The 17,816-nt window shown below is 36.3% G+C and overlaps 1 pseudogene; it reads left to right on the top strand.

The window, feature by feature from the left end:
* Positions 1 to 1,943: 1,943 nt before the first annotated feature.
* LOC136989957 (ubiquitin-conjugating enzyme E2Q-like protein 1) lies at positions 1,944 to 17,530 on the top strand (annotated as a pseudogene).
* Positions 17,531 to 17,816: the final 286 nt, after the last annotated feature.

Raw genomic sequence — 17,816 nt, 5'->3', positions numbered from 1 at the left:
AGTTCTACATCATATACTGTTATAACAATAAAAATGTTTCCTTAAAGTGTGATATTGATCGATTTTGGGATGGGTGATTTTATAAAGAATTGTTACTGGAAAGGGAATCTAATAATAGTTTAAAAATTTATTGCTCTAGTAGTAGTAGTAGTAGACACTTATATTCTGGTGTCATTATAGAATAATTCATCGCCATATCTATTAAAGTCTAACCTTGTTACTCCAGTCTTCTTCCATTGTCTAATACGGAATTAATTTGCAAATTGGTAGTCACCTAACCACAAATTGTTACCGAGGCAGCACGGCTGCAATTTTCAGTCTTTTTATAATTGTTGATGAATACTACTGTATAATAATTGCTCAGAATAGCGCAAGTATATGATTCTTTGCATAGTAATAAATGATTTTAAAAATATACACTCTCTCGAGCACGTGATCGCACAACAGGATCGGAATGAATGAATGCCAAAAATTCGGAAACGGTTGAATGACGAATGCGTTCAAACCGTAGCGTGACCAATCAAGATATATTTAATCACGTGTCAATTGCGCGTTATTAAATCTTATGGCGGTGACATCTTTTCCGATCACGTGGCCTAGCGAGATTTGTCGTAACGTTTCGAATCGATGGCTGTAAAAACGGGATTTAGCGCCAATCGGCCGGCAAAAAAATATATTAAGTGTCCAGCCACGTGATCGTTTCGTAATTTTAATTAATGAAATCTGTGAAGGTTTATCACGTGACAGTCTTTTTGCAATTCTCGAGTAACGAATTCGACTCTATTTAAACTTAGACGATGACGAACGTGTGCGTAAATACCGAATAAAAAATCTCTATTGGTATGTCAACTGTTTGTAAGACCGTTTTTCTTATCTGGTCGAGACCTCGCCCATCAACGATATTAATTTACGTTTGCCGAGAGAGAGAGAGAGTGGCACGAAAAGGGTTTAATTTCTTTGAGCACGTGATTAACTCCCTGTTTTTTTTTTAACTCCCGTTAACCGAGTGTTGTTCACGCGAATCGGCATCTTTACGCGAGTCACGTAAAATTCACATATTTCTGTGCAAATCGCGTTATCGATTGCCGCCCCGTTGTAATTTTGTATCACAGCAATCCGTACAGACAATGCCATTTAAATGTCTGTTTTGTGGAAGAGAGGGAGACAGGCTATTAACCGCCTTGTTATTCATGAGGTTATTATTTCCTCCCGTTATTACTTCTTCGAGTTTCTCCGGATGCAATTAGGGTAAACGAACGTCAAGACGAGTAAATTGAATAGCAAATTGCTATTTCTATAAACGATCTAAATGTAAAATGTTTCTCGTTTTGTTTTTTTCTTCTTCTTAATTAAAAGAAACTAGATGCTAAATAAGATACATAACACTACCACCAGCCACGCCAAACTACGCGTAAACATTAGATTACGTGACATACGCGGTGCCAAAGTTCGTCTTTCTTTCTGGCATAGAGCATTGTATTATTGTTGCATTTGTGGTACGGTTCGTCGCTTATCGCCGCCGTTTTGTTCGTTTAGTTTCTGTTTCACTAGTTGCCATCTCTGGTTTGTGTCATCCGGTAGCGCGAAGTAACGGCAAACGAGGTTGAAAAATGTGAACTGCTTTTCATCTGTAATGATATAACGCGCGTGTTAAATCACGTGATCCAAACTTTGGACCGGTCGATTCGACACATCATCAAATAGCTCTTCGCAGACAGCCGTTTACTCAATTCTTCATCTAGACCGTGACGCGACGTAAGAACAGATGTCCATTTATGGCCTTCGTTGTTTTTTATATAGTTGTATAGAAAATGCTTTATTCAGTAATTTCGCATCTATCGAAAGCTTTACAGCGCGCTTCGTTTCCAAAATATAAATTTCGTTATATATTAAAACGTAATTTTTTTTAAAAAAAATGAGAAATTAGTAGGGGGCGTTTCGAAATTCGAAACGCCTCCTACCAATTTCAAAAGTTTCGAATATTCGAAATCTGAACACAATCGGCGCTATTTGAATTATTTTTGAACAAGAATTTAAAATTATCTTAAAAGGTAACGAATTTATCTGAACTAAAATTTTTATATTTTTAATATTATTATTTAAAAATTGGGCAATTGCATTGCTTTCTTTGTTTTTTTTTTTTTTATTTTCCCTTACCGGTTGTGGGTTCGGTCCACAATGGGGTGAGATAAAGTATTGGGACCACCCCAGAAAATTTTCTGGAGTGGCTTACTCGAATTCTCAGACCTCCACCGCTCGAGTTTGAGTATTTCGAACGGAAAGAAAATTCGATTAATATTCTGTTTCTCTTCTGTTAATTTTCTTTCTGTTCGAATTATACCAGAGGAAGCACTTCATAAAAAAGACGAAAATATATTTTACTTTGTATAAAAAGTCCATTTTGTCTTTATAAAAGGCCTGTGCAATTATACATATTTATAAAAATTCCTTGTATGACTTGTATGGAACGAAACAATGTATCTTCGTTGTGTATTATACATTTACAGGGTGGTCCATTTATAATGCCAATTGCAAATATACGTAATTGAAAAAGTGCCTTATATGGAAGAATTATTTTGGGGTGGCTTTTGAACCACGTAGATTTTAAGTCACTCGCCCTCTTGGACTTACTAATGGAGACACTCCAATTTTTTTTTCTATTTTTGGATTCTTTATTGAAAAATAATAATATTTTATTCTAAAAATTTTTTTGATTAACGTTAATTTAAAAAAAATCTAGCAACTTGCGTGACTTTTCCGGCTGTTACGAGATTTTATTTTAAAAATAACTATTATTATTATTAATTAATCGTGATGAATAAAATTGTGCATGGCACCATCCGTTACGAGATTTTATTGTAAAAACTTACAAGTTTTATTAATTATTATAAAATGGCAAAAGCTTAATTTTGAGGGTAGAGACGAGTTTTATAAAAAAAAAAAAAGTGTAAATGTTAATAACGACCCCCCTCGAGATATAACACATGACTACCTTCTATCTCCCTACCTCTTCGATATTTATTCACCAAATTTTTAATAACATCAATGCCACTTACAAGTTCCTATGCAAAATTTCGTTTTGTAATTTTCACACCATTCTGAAATATTAAAACCAAGTAGTGAAATAGACTCCATCACACATACATTTGACTTTTTGGGGTTCAGACGTGTCAAAACTTCACGATTCCAAACACCCGGACGATCAAATGTAACACGATTACAGACAGCCTGTGTTATGTTAAAACCACTAGGAAAGTAACAAAAAAGTAAAAATTTGAGATGATTACAATACTCTCCCGTATTACAACAGCCGAGAAAGTAAAACGGGGAAAAATTCCATGTATATGTGTTGGCGTTTATTTCGTTTAATATCCAGGATGGGGTAAAGATTAAGAAACAAAATTTGACACGATATCTTGTATATGATGGGCATCGATGCAATTAAACTTTGGTGGTTAAAGATCGAAGAGGAGGGTAGATAGATAGACGTCATGTATCATATTTCGAAATGGGTCGGACTGTGATTTTAATCGTTAACAACATTTACAATTTTTTATAAAAAACTCGTCTCTAACCTCAAAATTAAGCTTGCCATTTTTGTAATAATTAATAATAATAAAAGTTTTTAATAATATAATCTCTTAACAGATGGTGCCACATACTTTTATTTTCTTACGATTAATAATGTAAAAGTTATTTTTTTAAAATGAAATCTTAACAGTCGGGAATGTTACTCAACTCGTTGCTGGATTTTTATTTTTACTTGGGTTCAGGGGTTTCAAAACGTAAAGATTTGCAAAAAAAAAAAAAAAAAAAAAAAAAAAAAAAAAAAAAACAGATCCGAAAGGTCAAGTTTGACACGATTCTAATAATTTTCCTATGTATACGCAACAGCGGGAAAGTAAAAGTTGTTAACATTTTTAGTATTTTTGAAAAATAATTATTATTATAAAATGTTTTCGTAATCTAATTTATTGCAATTTAAAAATAACAACATAAACCAAAAATAAATCATTTTCATTATAAATTTATGTAAAAATGCAAGTGTTTAGAAACTAATTTTGTAAGAGTTTACTTGAGAAAATGTTCAGAGATGACCATTGACTTCAGTGCATTTCTCGCCACGTTTTCGGAACTCCGCACGGTACTCAGCAAAGTTTGTGGGTTCCGTAATTTTAAACAGGCGAACGATACGAAAATTTAAAGTTATTTGCGTATAGGTTAAACAAATATATATTCGTTGACAAAAAGTTAGGCATTCAATGAAACGTCAGTGCGAACATAGTAATGGCGCAAAAGATTATATAAAGGAACTTCTATTACCTCGTATAGTATCTTCTCTTGTCCAGATACATGCGGCAATACAATCGGGCATGGTACGCTATCCTGCAAAGAATTCGCTCACAAATGCTGCAACTGCGGCTTCATAGATTGCCAAACGTGGATGGCCTGCTGTGACCGGGCTTCTACCTGCAACGTTGCCAATTTAGGTATTTTCGCGCTAAAAATCTGCAGTAGAATGCTAATCTACTAGATTCGCGATCTGAAAAGATCCAGCCAAGGGAGGTCAAGCATTTTTGTCACGTGACAAAATGGCCGTTTGGATGAAGGAGAACGTGCAAAACTATCGGTTTAAACCTAATCTTTTAAACGCCATGCAGTTATTATTACAAGAGAAATAGAAGTACGGAGTCGTTCACAGAATCGACACGAACATTTTCAGGCAAACTCAATGATATAAAAATTAAACACTGAAAAGTTACAGTCTGTTACAAAAGTATAGGAACACCACAAATTTTGTGTTTTTTCAAAATTTATTTTGAAATTATTACTGAAAATATTATTATTTTTTATCATTATTTTAATTATTTTATCAGGTTTTTACATTTCATAAAGCATCATAAATTTATTTTTCACAAATATTCATTTTTTAATGTGTTACAAAAGTATCGGAACACTTTCTAAAATTACATAAAAATAATTTTTAAATATATTTTAAACACTTTTAGTGTTTGGTTTCATCCCCCTATGGCTACAATTACTTGAAAAATTCTGTTAGGCGTGGAGTTTAATAAATTTTTAATTGTTCATCCTTAATTTCATCCCACGCATCCATTATTGCAATTTTCAATTGATTTACAGATTCATAGTTTCCCTTTTTTATAAACAATGGCTGCTAAAATCCCCCATAAATTTTCAATGGGATTTAAATTTGGACGACAAGAAGGCCAGTCAATTACATCAATATTTTTTTTTTTTTAACCAATTTTTTGTTGACATTGAGGCATGAATGGAAGCATTATCTTGTTGAAACTTCCATTTATAACCTCCAATTAATGCACCAAATGTAATCATATTATTATACAATAATTCTTGATACTTTTCTGAGTTCATATTTTTGTCAACAAATACTAAATCAATTTTATCTCTCATCCAAAACCACAGCAAATCATTACAGACTCACCCCCTTGTTGCTGGCTTATTTTAACTCTGCTTACCAATGTTCCCTCTAAGCTGCGCGGCCGCGCACTGCTCAAATTGTTGTCGCGCACGAGAATTTGTGTGCCGCGCAGGCGATCATGCACACTGATTTGAATTGTTGTTTACTTATTTCTCAGTCTGTCTGCAACATGTTTATTGCGTCGTATATTTCGATTAAATACATTAAATTATTGACAAAAGATAATATTTTGTATGGTAGTATGTTTTAAAATAAATTTTAATCTCTACTTTATAATTAATTATTTTAATTTTTATACAAAAAATAAGATTTTATATATATATATGCTCAAAAAAAGTTTTTGCTCAGAATCTACTCAGGAAAAATTTTTTGCTCAGAGAAGTATATATTCCGCTCATATACAAAAAAAAAAAAAAAAAAGAAAAGAAAAGAAAAAAAGAAAAAAAAAAGAAAAAAAATTAGAGGGAACGTTGCTGCTTACTCTTTTTAAATTATGCCAATAGTATGAAAACCCATCAGGGCCATCTAAATTAAACTACTTCTTATTACTAAACATTATTTTTCGCCATTTTTCAGTCCATCCCATCTTGTCTTTAGCCCAGTTTAAACACATTGATTTGTGTTTGGCAGTTAAAGGTGGTTTCAACTTAATTTTTAAACATTTTACGTTGTCATTGTTTTTTAAAGTTTTCCAAACAGTCGCATGAGATAATTCTGAGACTGGTAATTCAGCAGTAGCTTGCCTTGTTGACATGTTTTTATTAGTTATAAGCTGAAAAACTCATCTCTCATTCCTGAATGTTAAACATTTAGGCCATCCTGCCTTCCATGTCCATAATTTTTACCTTCTTGCAAAACATTTCGAATAGCATTCATAGATCTACTTACAGCTGCAGCAATTTGCCTCGGGACTTGCATGAACCACTGAAATAAAAACTTTTACGCATTTCTTGCTCCTGAAGTACAGTTCTACAAGGTTCTACAGTTCTACATTGTTGAAAATGTTTATATAACATTCAATAAAACATTCAAAAAAGCCACTATGACAGTTAAAAACGATGACATCTCACTCTAGTGGTGATAATTTTAATTATTATTATGATAAAGTCTCTTAAAAATTCATTTAAGAGGTGTACCTATACTTTTGTAACGCATCAAAAAATTAATATTTGTGAAAAAGACATTTATGCTGCTTTACGAAATGTAAAAACCTGATAAAATAATTAAAATAATGATATAAAATTATTACCGTATATCTCGGCGGATAAGTCGATAGTTGAATTATAAAAAAAGGCCCCGAAAATCCGGGGTCGTCTTGTAGGACAGATACAAAAAATTAGATTGAAATTTATATAAATTAAAACCATTATAAAAAACTGACAAACCGTAATTATTTACTAATAGAGAGTAGGGTACGTGCACAAAATAGAATAGCCCATACGACGTTTTTGTGAATAGTCAAGGTCATTACAATCGCAAGGCAGTGCTGCCAGATGCAAGAAAATAAATTTGTTTATTTGAAAAATTACAAATAGGATATAATTCCGTATACGCTATACAGTATTGTTATTCAGATGATGATCGCTGATCTAAACTAAATTCATAGGCCGTTGATAGTTTGGGGTCGTCTTATAGGACAGATATAAGCTAAAACTACAAAACTTCGAACGAAAATTTATACCTCGTCTTATCTGAAGGTCGTCTTATCCGCCGAGATATACGGTAATAATATTTCCAGTAATAATTTCAAAATAAATTTTGAAAAAACAAAATTTATGGTGTTCCTATACTTTTGTAACAAATTGCTCTTGTTTCGGGACCAGACGATTATCGGCCGGCGTAGATGTAGTATTCCGACGCCACCTCCCCAACGTGACCCAGCAGTTTGGTCCATGCGAGAAATTCGGTCATCTGGCTTTCTCGAGCCAATGTTTATTTCGTGCGCCTTTATCTTTTAGGTCTATTATCCTTTCGGCATAGCAGAATCGACAGATATAAGCATCCTGCTCACAATAGATGTAATGCTACGAAAGTGGAGCAATAAATATTTCTGCCACTTCGAGCGCTGTAATCGCTTTGCGGCTAACGTTTGGCTCCAGTACAGCTAGAGGCAGTTGTAAACATTCGAAATTCTTTTCGAAGATAAAATATCTGAGTTATAAACGAGAAAAATTTTGTCTTTTTAAAAGATGATTTGTAAATACTATTTTAATTCGATTTTGAACATTATTTATTCATAAATGTCGCTAATATTTATAATTCTATTAACTGTCGCTTTCATGATTTTAGACTTTAAATTGATTCAACACTTTGCGTTTGCTCACAACTTGGATTCATTTTTTAAATATTTTTGGGAGTTTTCATTATGGGTAAGAAAAGATAGGGCTAATTATAATTCTTTTTTTACTATCTATACGTTATTAATATGGGATGTCTTCACTAAACTGAGAGGTTTATGAGAGTTAATTAAATTTAATTATGTATACATATAGAAATGTTAAGACAAGCATTGGGATAAGTTAGTACAGAAGTTGCAGCCGAAGTTTTCATCTCTAAAACGTGAACGTTTTAGAGATACAGAACGTTGAGCACCGCCATCTTGTAAGCCTAGAAGTTTGACAATGGCGTTTGGAACGTCGAGCATGATTCCCAATGACGTTCCAAACACCATTGTCAAACTTCTAGGCTTACAAGATGGCGGTGCTCGACGTTCACGTTTTAGAGATGAAAACTTCGGCCGCAATCTCTCTATCTTTCTCTAATCTGTTCCTAAACTTTTTTTGGCTCAACTTTAATTACTCTCTTAAATCCCCTTTTTGTAACACTAGAGTGTTATAAAAAGGGGATTTAGAGGGGATTTTGGAGTGTATCAAGGTTTAACTTAAAGCCCTATCTTTTTTAAATTAATATGCCTCAATCTCCTTAATTTATTATAATATTATTTTCGTCTACTAGTACGTATTTTCTATTTTTTTTTTTTTTTTTTTTTTTTTTTTTTTTATTTTTAATTAATATTAGGTGAATTATTGCAGGATGCAGTGACAAAGGAGCTACGGTATATGTTATTTACAATTGATGTTGTGCTTATTAATGAGAGAGAGAGTAATTAAAGTTGAGCCAAAAAAGTTTAGGAACAGATTAGAGAAAGAAGGATTAATAAATTATTTGAAAAAATAAAGTTTGCCTTTATCCGAGTTAAATTTCTGTGGCTGTTTAAGTGCATTATAAGATAAACTATGGTTTTTCCACTTATATTGTCACAGATATGCAATAAAATAAAATGTAGAGAAATGCAAAATGCACCTATTTATTAAACAGATACATAGAGAGAGAGAAAATTATGTACAAAACCTGCATGTACTGTACAATACGTAACAATATAACATTTTTTTAAATGTTTCAATTTAAAACTGTAAATAAATATTATCTCAATATTTTTTAATATTATTTATTATATTAAAAAATTTTATTTTAATTTATCCGGTCTGAGAAGTGGTTGATGATGATAGTTGATATGCTAATATTCTGTATTTTTAAGTGTTGTGAAACTTTAACTGATAAATATCACGGGCAGTTGGAAAAATTTGAAGGATAAGCATCCTGTGTTATTTGCCATTTTCTTCGGGGAATCTCAATTATATGCACATAATTCTTAATCAGAAATCTTTCATCAAAATGCAAATCACACATTCGGGATTTGCTTGTGAGTTGTTAATCTTTTCGAGGAATTATACGTTTCCACTTATCTAACTGGTTCCGAAGTGGTGTAAAAAATGCCACTTCTCACCAGATTTTCAGTAGCCAGACACTAAGTCACAAAACACTTATTCGACATGCTGTTGTTTCTTTATCTCAGTGAAAAAATTACAAAAATGCTTGAAAAACGGTATAACTACCTACTAACAAAATGGATAAGCCAACTTCTCGCCGCAAAGCTAGTCGATCGCCAGCTATCGGCATCCTGACATATTAACTCATACTGTTCTCGGCTATGTTCTAAATAATCTGGTAATCAACTCTGGTAATAGAATTAAGGCATTGGGGTAACGGCCAGGGTGAGGCCAGTGGCTTTTTTCAAAGTTATCAATATAGCTAATTTTTTGCCGGATTTACCATCGATCTATACGAATTTCCCGAATCATAATGACCTAACTATTTTTACTTGTATGAGGGTATCTAGCTTTAAAAAAAATCAAAAATTTATACAGTAGAGCATCGATTATTCGACTTAATTGGGGACTGGGGTTGGTCGGATAACTGAAAAGTCGGATAACCGAAAAGTATGAAAAAATACATTATTAGTATAGTGTATTAGGCCTGGTTTAAATATTGGCCTCCCTTTCATGGTCGAGCCAGTGCTGCCAGCTAAAACATGCAAAAATTTAACAAAAATAATATTAAAGTAGCCAAGACATGACCAAATATTGTAGCTCCATATCACTAACGGACATTTGAATTTGCCGACTAGAACGCGGTCGGTTAACCGATAAGTCGGTTAATCGAGGGTCGGATAATCGATGCTCTACAGTAATAGAATCAATACGGGCTATAAAAAAAAGATTACAAGTAAAACGGCAAAGCCGTATTTGGGACAAAACTATGTCTCGGAGACACTACTAAGTAGTGATGGGATTGGAATATCGATATATCGTGACTGGTATTTCCGATATATCGCGATATTCGTGGTTTCGATATATCGTAGTGTTTTGGTGCGATATATCAGCGAAAACTGTGGATTGGCTGGGGAAAAGGAAAGGGTTCAGCGTTGTCGTTGTGCTGTGCTGTTTGTTTGTGGCGCTATCTTGCAAACTGCCAGACTGTGCGACTTATGTGATTTGAAACCATTTCATCAGCTAACGAAACAGACTTCAAGTGAAAAATATATTAGTCAGTTCTGTACTGTAAATGATAAGTTTTATGACTAAAGCCACAGCTGCCAGAACTCCTTTGGAAACAGTAGGAAAAAATTTTCAGGTTGCCATGATGAATTCCCTGGCACACTATTTTAAAGATGCCGAAAGCAACCACTTGCTAGCTATTTCTAGTATACTTGATCCGCGATTTAAAAGTCTGCATTTTGATTCACGAATAGCTTGTTCACGGGTAATATCTCACATCAATCAGGCCCTAAAAGATATTGCAAGTAATGAGCATCAGTTAGAAGATAAGGTAGGACAGAGTCTGTACTACAGACTGCTAACAATGACGATATCTGGAGCTTCCACATCTGTCTAGCTACAAAGCAGACAGGCACTGAAACACACAGAAACTCAGGTAGCTTGGTTACAGAGTTAAAACATTACCTAAATTAAAATTTGATAGACTGTAAATGCTGGCCCTTAAAACAATGGGAACATTTGTCTGCCGTATTCCTAAACACGAAAAAGCTTGCAGACCAGTATTACTGTATTTCAGGAAGCTCTGTTCCGTCGGAAAGATTGTATTCGAAAGTGGGTCTCATTATGAGGTCGAGATGAAACATGCTAGCCAGCTCAATCCTTGCAAAGCTAACATTTTTATCTTACATCTCCGAAAAATGGTTTATTACAACATATTAAGTTAGTTGGCAGAGTTTAGAACGTATCGAGTAAGATCATAAAAATAATAAGTTACATAATGCATTTGCATGTGTAGTGGTATTTTGTAATTTCTGAGTTCATTATTATCTTGTTTTCTTTGTACAGCTTTCAAATCTAAACTGCAAGTGATGGGGTCCAGTGAATTGTAATATTTCTGGGTTAGATTCCCACGCTGTTAAAAGTAAAAGTGGGGAAATGTTATGTAGGTTTCTTCTCACGAGGTTTTAACTTAAATACCTTTATAAGATCGCCTTCCCTGTTATGATTTTTGAACGTGCAAGGCGAAATTTTAACCTTAGTAGTCAAAATTCCCAGCTTAGTCCGATATATCGATATTTTGTAATGATATTAGATAATAATAATATCGGCTTTGTGGGTTTTCAATATATCGACATATCGATATTTACAAAACTTTTCCTATCACTACTACTATGCGGGATCACTTCGATGCTCATGGCGGGTCTCGTTCTCATTCTCCAATCATGTTTCATATCGCTGGTTTTGAGCGCGATCATTCAAACTTCGCCGGCCACAGCGACGACCACGAAGTCATCCATTATGCATTTTCAGTGAAATTAACCTATCCAATGTTGAAATTTCTCTCCGTCGCATGACGCCCCAGGTTGAATTTTTGTCAATGCGAAAATTTCCCGTTTTTGAAAAAAATTATGGTGGCTATTGTATCGTTCGCAATTATTTTCTTTTATTTTGCACAAACGAAATATAGGCCTATATATTAATAAATGTAAAAAGAAAAATTAATTATATTTCGGAAGTTAGTTTTAATATAAAATTATAACGACGCGCCATCTAGTTTTCAAAAACGTTCGGATGATGATACGAGATATCTCTAGTCAATCGGTCAAGGTTAGCACGTGGCGATCAGAAGTATGCGGGGAAAAACACGGGACAGGTAAATGGGGCTTTTCAAAGATTCGTTTGTCAAAATTCGATTTCACAATATTCGTATTTCCAACTTCCCAACCAGCAACGCATGCGCAAATCTCGCAACACTACTGCCTGTTTGTAGAGAGAGTTGCCATTTTGTATTTTATTTTGTCTCGGTTCTCGGTGCAATGACGCGCATAAAAATAAACAGACCTACAAGTCTGTTTATTTTTATGCGCGCATGATTTGGGCACCTAATACTATGTGCCAAATTTCAACTTCTGACATGTACTCGTTCATACCTCTAAGCTGGTAACACATCAGGCAATACGATTTTATAAACAAGACATAGTCTTGTCAATAATGGAAACAATATGATTTGGCTATTTTTATGGTATCCCAGTGCCTGGCATTTAACATCTTCAAACAAAGGGTACACGAAATTTCGGAAGGAATTTTGTGTATCCTTTGCCTCTGTCAGCTTTTTATGGGATACTGGGATAGCAGTTTGGGGGGGGCATATTTTGGGAAATATGATCTAAAATCGAAACATAATGTGTAAAATATCCAACGACAACGAATTATCCAAGTTCCGCCGGAGCCAATCGGACCATACATAACAAAATATTTGATGTGTAAGGCTGGATGGCCGAGCGGTCAAGGTGGCAGCCTACCGCTCTGGGGGACCCGGGATCGAATCCGAACGGGTCGAATAATCCCCAGGAATTTTTCGGGGGTGGTCCGTTCGGATATGTCGGGCCCCGTCCCTCACCACCCGGTCACCCCATTGTGGGCCTGGCCGAACCCATAATGGGCCTACTAAAGAAGGCCCTCTTAGTGCCCACAGGGCGGAAAGAGCTAAAAAAAAAATATTTGATGTAATGGCCCATATATACGATAAAAATAAAATTGTATAGAAGTTATATTGAAATTTCTCACGCAATAATTGAGTCGGTTAGTTAATGAACATTATCGTTTATATCGTAAAATAAAATTTGTAGAATCATTTGAGAAACAAATGGTATAATTGCCCGATATTAAAATAAACAATAGTGTTTTCTTTATTTACAAATGAGAATGTTTGTTCGCTATACACTCCTAGGCCATTCGAACAATTGCTACGAAACTCGGCAGTTACGTCTAAATATCCCTAACTTAGATAATGTACTGTTCATCCTACCCCAAAATATTGGCTGCATTTTTATAAATCAATTTTATTTACATTTTATCTTCTGAGTTATGCGTAGCGCCATTTATTGACAAAACTTTAACAAAATCATAAACGAAATATAATTCTTACAAAAACGGGTATAATTTTAACAAAATAATCATTCACTTAATTACTGCGATAGCACTTGCCACTTTTTCATTTCTGAACGATACTTTCTCAATAAGTGCCCTCTTGTAGTCGAATAAATAAAACACCGAACTCCGGTAGTGAGTTCGGGCATGGCCACGTGGAGTTTTTCGAGTTTTATTCACGTTAGTAACACCTAAATAGAGGCTAGCTTTACATAAGTCATACCGGGATGCATTCCCCTCGGGAATATTGCTCGTGTCGCGTTGCAGTAACCAAATTAATTCTAATCAGCGATTATTTATTGTGATATCGTCAGAATGTTCTCACTTCTTTTAGGGCCTTACCTCTACACACCATACTTTTCCTGTTAGCAATAGAGTCGTATCGGTCATCTAGAGAACTTTTGAAGTAACGTGACTTCCGATCTAAACTGGAAGTTCGTGTAGTTAATCTGGACTTCCTGCTCTAAACGTTCCATATCTGGTCTCGATTTTAATATATCTCACTCCTTTCTCGAGATTAAGGAAGGACAGACAGTGAAAATTTATAGGTATGCAATTTTTTTAAATTGCAACCCAATAATTTTTCTATAAACGCGATATTATAGTACAGTGGTACCTTGGTACTCGAACATAATCCGTTCCAGAAAGAGGTTCGAGTACCAATATGTTCGCACTCCAAATCATTTTTTCCCATTACAAATAATGTAAAATGGATTAATGCGTTCCAATCCCCAGTTGATTCGCTAGTATTTTTTTTATTGTTTCTTTATTTTTTAAAATAGTCGATATTGTCGACTTAGCCATAGAATATTGGACAGCAAGATCCGAAACACGCACTCCATTTTCGTGTTTAGCAATGATTTCTTTTTTCAGTTCGATTGTTGTTCTCACTGTTTTCCTTTTCACTTGACCACTTTCACTTTTATTCTTCTTGGGACCCATGTTTAAGGGCTAATAAATCAAAAGAAAAGGATGCTAATCCAAAAAATATAGCACAGCGTAAGTTAATGTGCATACGAAACAATGACTGTCTCGTAAAGACCAACAACTGCCGTATTATCGGGCTAGCAAATGGCTATAGTAATATTAATAATTTAAGATAATTTGGTACTAGAGTTAGGCGTTAAGCGCCATCTCTTGCTAAATTTAATAATTGGAATTTTAATTAAATAATTTAAATAAATTTAGGCCTAACTGGACTGTCTCGTAACTGACGCCGCCGCCGTGGCGGCGTCAGTTACGAGACAGGTCAGTTACGGGAAAGCCCGCCAAGTCGACGCCGACGCCGCCGCCGTGGCGTCGGCGTCGGCGTCGACTTGGCGGGCTTTCCCGTTCGAGTACCAAAATTTTGTTCGGGAACAGGGGCATTTTTTTTTCGAAACTTTTGGTCGAGTACCGATTTGTTCGGGCTCCGAAACGTTCGAGTACCGAGGTATGACTGTATTTGATTTATATGACAAGAAAGACTTTATATCTTACGTAAGATAACCTTTGTAATTATACATGAAATACTGCAAGAGAAGGATTAAAGTACGAAATAATCTTAATCTTTGCTGTTATTTCTTACCCGGGCTCATATTTCACCAATATTTACGAAAGGAATTCCGCAAAATTGTACAAAAATGAGCAAGTTTTTGTCGATCCTCTGTCGGACGTGACACGATAGAGGACCAATTGATATTTTCTTGGTATAAATATCCGCATAGAGGCTGCAATCTTCTGTGACGTCTGCTGAGACTTGTTTATATACAACGATTTCGTTTTCTTCGTAGTTCCACGAATTTCTCTTTGGTCGCCGGCCAAAACTTCTTGGTTTCCATTGGCCTGTCTATTTTATATTACGTGTTTATCCGCAGCGTGTAGTAATAAACTTACAAAACTATATTGTAAATTTAATTTTCTTCCGCTCAGATTTATTTCCATGAAATTTCCTTAAAGTACGAGATCGATTTTTATTTTCCTCTCGTCTGTCCTTAAATCCGCCATCGCCATTTTTTTTTTTTTTTTTTTTTGTCGCCGCCGTCAAAGACGAAATTTAAAATTGCTAATTTTCTGGTATGAGGCGGTGGCGGGTCGACCGTTGTTTTATTGAGACGTCGGCGACTATTAGTTTGGCGGAAATTTTAGCGTGACCTTACCAAACAATTGGCAATATACGTCACGCGTCGATTTACGTAAAGGGTTCGTACCCTTAACCGCGGCGTTTAGACAAAGCGGGATTTTTTTGAGCCTCCTTTCCCCACGGGACGTTGATGATGGCGTGCAGAAATCGATGGGGATGTGGAGGAAAAATGCGTAAGTGGTGGGATGTAGGTCGTTACCCCTTAACGATCATTTACGGGCGTTTAGGAAGAAATTTACAACCAGCCTCTACACAAACTTCTAATGCAATTTTTGCTACTTAAACGGGATTTAAGGAGATAGTCTCCAGCCTGCCAATCGACGCGTCTTCCACCCATCAAAGATTACTTTTCGTTAGATTTCAGTGCCACGTTTACTAATTTATACTTGGAACGGCCTGTTAATAAAGCATTTGCCGCATAATTATTTTAATTTTTAAGCAATTTTTCGGTGGAGGGATTTTAATCTTTTTCTTTTGCAGGTCTTCGAGGAATGAAAGTCTCGGTGTTTGACGTCGGCGGCTCCGAAACGTGACAAAAATTCTTTCGGCAGCGGGAAGATTTTAGCACTGCTTTTGACCAGTGAAATGGCTTCTGCCTTTCGCAAACTGTTTAAACCCTCGGGGGAAGGATCCGGGGGCCGAAAGAACGCGGGAGAATCCAACTCTCCCGGCCACCAGTCGGCCGCCCTTCGATTCTTCGGACACTGTTCTAGCCCCAGGAGCGGGAGGAGGGACGCCAAAGTCGGTCCCGCCGAGACCCCTTCTCCCGGTAAGGGCGGAGCATCCGGAGGAGTGGCTCTTAAAAGTAAATCCAAAAGCGGCCAGAAATGCAAAGAGACGGAACAGAACGGACAGACGGTCAGGACCAGGAGGCTGATGAAGGAATACAGAGAAATCTGTAGGAATGTCCACTCCGTCGAGCGCCCGCCCTTCACCGTGGAATTAGTAGAAGACAACCTCTTCGAATGGAACATCATGCTGTATCAGCTTGACCCGGAATCGGAATTTTACAGGGACATGCAAGAAATGGGCATCACTTACATTCTGTTGAATCTCACTTTTCCCGAAAACTTTCCTTTCTCTCCCCCCTTCATGAGGGTCATATCCCCCCACATCGAAAAAGGATACGTCATGGAGGGCGGTGCCATCTGCATGGAACTGTTGACCCCGCGCGGCTGGGCCTCCGCCTACACGGTGGAAGTCATCATCATGCAGTTTGCCGCCAGTTTGATAAAGGGACAGAGCAGAATCTTCCGGAAGTGCAAAACCGGAAAGGAATTCAACAGGAAACTGGCCGAAGCTTCCTTCACGAGAAATACAGATGGGTCACACCGCCCTTGGCCGACGGGTAATTTTGGGTAAGCATTTTACTTTTTACGTCGTAACTACGCCTTTAAAATCGCGCCAAACGTGGCCCGTTACGCTAATTACCAAAAAACTCCGGGGAACTGACTTTACTATCGACTGCCTACGGCAAAATTAGATTAGTACTTTGCCCAGACGCCATCTTTGTAGAACAAAGTGATCTAACAGAATACTTAGTCGCCTCGTAAATATAGTCGAAGGTAGCAGCGTACGTAATTAATGCGCGAGGGAGAAATGACTAGGATAGGCGGCGCTACAGTAATGGCCGAAACGATCGTTTAGACGTCACCACGGACAATTGGGCGACACCGGGCCATCGAACGGAGAAATATTTTTATGGCATGAACGAGAGCGCATTGTACCAAATAGGAGATGCGCCAGGAAAACACTGGAAAAGTAATCGAATTGTTAAATTTTCGATGATTTTTATAGCTTCTATGGAAAACTTTTTTAACTTTTCAGTTCTTCCATCAAAGTCGTCAGGGTAACGACGTTAAAAAATAAACGCGTCGACTGTCCGTTACGGCAAGCGTAACCAGGTTATATTACGTTACGTTGTCGGAACGGGTGACGACACCCCCAGTAAACGTGGCTTTCCCGTCCGCCTCCGTGTCCGACGGGTAAGCGCCAGTTACGAGTGACAGCCAGAAAATAATTTAAAATAAGTTTTTGTTTCTGTTGCAGGAGTCTCGGCCCTTCGATTTTAAGAGCCAGCGCGGCGGACTTCTAAACCTGACCGTGTCGAAATGTACAGACGACTTCCGATGCTCAATTTGTGTATTTGTGGGTCATAAATAAAAACGTAGAAACTTACCGTTGGTCTGCATCCACGCCAGAATTTCCCATTTGTTACGGAAAATATGGCCCGGCTTCACAAACGCTATCTTTGCTGTGTGCCCTTACGAACGTTCGAACGAAAGTCCGTCGGTGATAATACCGGAGTAAACCATTGTATAAATTCCTTAATCTCGTATTTGCGTGCAAAGGAACCCATAGTGTTCCTTTACACCTGCAAATACGGGATTAAGGAATTTGTCGTCACTAATCTAATTATTGATTTATAGAGTATTTTTTTAACGTTAAAAGTTTGCACGTTTTA

Source organism: Centruroides vittatus, unplaced genomic scaffold (assembly GCF_030686945.1).
Source record: "Centruroides vittatus isolate TY-2023 unplaced genomic scaffold, ASM3068694v2 contig_1309, whole genome shotgun sequence".
Classification (NCBI taxonomy): domain Eukaryota; kingdom Metazoa; phylum Arthropoda; class Arachnida; order Scorpiones; family Buthidae; genus Centruroides; species Centruroides vittatus.
The sequence above is the reverse complement of the archived record's forward strand: the minus strand, read 5'-3'. Positions and strand labels throughout refer to the sequence as shown.